This window comes from Arachis ipaensis, chromosome B02, assembly GCF_000816755.2.
Source record: "Arachis ipaensis cultivar K30076 chromosome B02, Araip1.1, whole genome shotgun sequence".
NCBI classification, from domain to species: domain Eukaryota; kingdom Viridiplantae; phylum Streptophyta; class Magnoliopsida; order Fabales; family Fabaceae; genus Arachis; species Arachis ipaensis.
The window spans coordinates 79,505,697-79,509,700 of record NC_029786.2 but is presented as its reverse complement, the minus strand read 5'-3'; positions in this window follow the sequence as shown (position 1 = coordinate 79,509,700).

Genomic DNA, 4,004 nt, shown 5'->3' with positions numbered 1-4,004 from the left:
CCAACCCACTGCCCAAAATCCCTCTGAGGATAGTAAGAGCCCATAGAAGAATGATTCTGGCGTTCAAACGTCAGAAAAGGGTAAGAAAGTGGCGTTAAACGCCCAAGGGATGGCTAGTTCTGGCATCCAAACACCAGAAAAGGGTGGCAATCTGGCGTTAAATGCCCATGCAGCACCCAATTCTGGCGTTCAAATGCCAATAAGGGATCAGACACCTGCAAGTGCTGATAATAACCCCCTTAAGCGGGCTTCTCCAACCACTTCTGTAGGAAATAAACCTGCAGCAACTAAGGTTGCAGAATACAAAGCCAAGATGCCTTATCCTTAGAAACTCTGCCAAGCGGAACAGGATAAACAATTTGCCCGCTTTGCAGACTATCTCAGGACTCTTGAAATAAAGATTCCGTTTGCAGAGGCACTTGAGCAAATACCCTCTTATAAGTTCATGAAAGAGATCTTAAGTCATAAGAAGGATTGGAGAGAAACTGAAAAAGTTTACCTCACTGAAGAATGCAGTGCAGTCATTCTAAAAAGCTTGCCAGAGAAGCTTAAAGACCCCGGAAGCTTTATGATATGATGCACATTAGAGGGTGCCTGTACCAAGACAGCTTTATGTGATCTTGGGGCAAGTATCAATCTAATACCTGCATCCACTATCAAAAAGCTTGGTTTGGCTGATGAGGTTAAACCAACCCGGATATGCCTCCAACTTGCTGATGGCTCCATTAAGATTCCATCAGGCATAATTGAGGACATGATTATCAAGATTGGGCCATTTGCCTTTTCCACTGACTTTATAGTGCTGGAAATGGAGGAGCACAAGAGTGCAACTCTCATTCTAGGAAGACCTTTCCTAGCAACTGGACGAACCCTCATTGATGTCCAAAGAGGGGAGATGACCCTGAGAGTCAATGAGGATGAGTTTAAGTTGAATGCTGTCAAAGCTATGCAGCATCCAGACATACCAAAAGACTGCCTGAGTGCTGACATCATTAACTCTTTAGTAGAAGAGGTCAATATGACTGAGAGTCTCGATTCAGAGCTAGAGGAAATTTTTTAAGATGTTCAGCCTGATCTGGAGGAACCATAGAAAACAGAAGGACCTCTGAAAACTCCTCAGGAAGAGAAGAAGCCTCCAAAACCTGAGCTCAAATCACTACCATCATCCCTGAAATATGCATTTCTGGGGGAATTTGATACTTTTCCTGTGATCATAAGTTCTACTTTAGAACCACAGGAAGAGAAAGCACTAATTCAGGTGCTAAGGACACACAAGACAGATCTTGGGTGGTCCATAAGTGATCTTAAGGGCATTAGCCTAGCCAGATGTATGCACAAGATCCTATTGGAGGATGATGCCAAGCCAGTGGTCTAACCACAGAGGCGGCTAAATCCAGCCATGAAGGAGGTGGTGCAGAAAGAGGTCACTAAGTTACTAGAGGCTGGGATTATTTATCCTATTTCTGATAGCCCCTGGGTGAGCCCTGTCCAAGTTGTCCCCAAGAAGGGAGGCATGACAGTGGTTCATAATGAAAAGAATGAACTGGTTCCTACAAGAACAGTTACAAGGTGGCGTATGTGTATTGACTACAGAAGACTCAATACAGCCACCAGAAATGATCATTTTCCTTTACCATTCATAGACCAAATACTAGAGAGACTAGCAGGTCATGAATACTACTGCTTTTTGGATGGCTATTCAGGTTACAACCAAATTGCAGTAGATCCTCAAGACCAAGAGAAAACAGCATTCACATGTCCTTCTGGAGTATTTGCCTATAGAAGGATGCCATTTGGTCTGTGCAATGTACCTGCAACCTTTCATAGGTGCATGCTCTCTATCTTCTCTGATATGTTAGAGAAATTTCTGGAAGTCTTCATGGATGATTTCTCAGTATTTGGATACTCATTCAGCTCCTGTCTTGACCATCTAGCACTTATTCTGAAAAGGTGCCAAGAGACTAACTTGGTTTTAAACTGAGAAAAATGTCACTTTATGGTGATTGAAGGAATTGTCCTTGGGCACAAGATTTCAAATAAGAGAATAGAGGTGGATCAAGCTAAGGTAGAGGTAATTGAAAAATTACCACCACCTGTCAATGTTAAAGTAATCAGAAGCTTTCTGGGGCATGCAGGATTCTATAGGAGGTTCATAAAGGATTTTTCAAAAATTGCAAAACCTCTGAGTAATCTGCTAGCTATTGACATGCCATTTGTATTTGATACAGAGTGTCTGCAAGCGTTTGAAACTCTAAAAGCCAAGCTGGTCACAGCACCAGTCATTTCTGCACCAGACTGGACATTACCATTCGAACTAATGTGTGATGCTAGTGACCACGCCATTGGTGCAGTATTGGGATAGAGGCATAACAAGCTTCTGCACGTCATTTACTATGCTAGCCGTGTTCTAAATGACACACAGAAGAATTACACAACCACAAAAAAGGAGTTACTTGCAGTGGTTTATGCCGTTGACAAGTTTAGATCTTATTTAGTGGGATCAAAAGTGATTGTGTACACTGACCATGCTGCTCTAAAATATCTCTTCACAAAGCAGGATTCAAAACCCAGACTCATAAGATGGGTGTTGCTTCTGCAAGAGTTTGATATATAAATAAGAGACAGAAAAGGGACAGAGAACCAGGTAGCAGATCACCTGTCCCAGATAAAACCAGAAGCAGGGGCGTCCCTCCCTCCTACTGAGATCTCTGAAACCTTTTCGGATGAACAACTCTTTGCCATTCAGGAATTACCATGGTTTGCAGATATTGCAAACTACAAAGCTGTGAGCCCAAAGAGTACAGTAAACAAAAAATGAAAAAGTTGATTTTTGATGCAAAGTACTACTTATGGGATGAACCATATCTTTTTAAGAGGTGTGTGGACGGAGTAATCCGCAGATGTGTGCCTAGAGAAGAGGCACAGAAGATTCTATGGCATTGCCAAGGATCACAATATGGGGGACACTTTGGAGGTGAGCGAACAGCCACAAAGGTTCTTCAATGTGGTTTCTACTGGCCTACTCTCTATAGAGACTCCCAAGAGTTTGTAGGTAACTGTGACAGTTGCCAAAGAGCTGGTAATCTGCCTCACAGTTATGCCATGCCTCAGCAAGAGATCTTAGAGATTGAGTTGTTTGATATATGGGGTATTGACTTCATGGGGCCTTTCCCACCATCATACTCAAGCACTTATATTCTGGTGGCAGTAGACTATGTATCTAAATGGGTGGAGGCAATTGCAACGCCCACTAATGATACTAAGACAGTAATGAAATTCCTCCAGAAGCATATCTTCAACAGGTTTGGTGTCCCTAGGATACTGATCGGTGATGGAGGCACTCATTTCTGCAATAAACAGCTTGACTCTGCTCTGGTCCGATATGGAATTAACCACAAAGTGGCGACTCCATATCATCCACAGACAAATGGGTAGGTTGAAGTCTCGAATAGAGAACTAAAATGAATCCTGGAACAGACTGTAAGTACCCGTAGAAAGGATTGGACAAGAAGTCTGGATGATGCTCTGTGGGCATACAGAACAGCATTCAAGACTCCTATATGGACCTCTCCATACCAGCTTGTGTATGGCAAAGCCTATCATCTGCCAGTGGCGCTAGAACACAAAGCCTACTGGGCAACCAGGTTCCTAAACCTTGATGCTAAGATAGCTGGAGAGAAAAGATTACTCCAGTTAAATGAGCTAGAGGAGTTCAGACTCAATGCTTTCGAAAATGCTAAAATCTATAAAGAGAAAGCAAAAAGATGGCATGACAAAAGGCTATCTTCTAGAGTCTTTGAGGTAGGACAGAAGGTCCTGCTGTTTAACTCTAGGCTCAGATTATTCTCTGGGAAGTTAAAATTCCAGTAGAGGGGACCATATGTGATTACAAGTGTGTCACCATATGGTTATGTAGAGCTTCAGGATATTGATTCTAACAAAAAGTTCATTGTTAATGGACAAAGAATCAAACATTATCTTGAAGGCAATGTTGAGCAAAAATG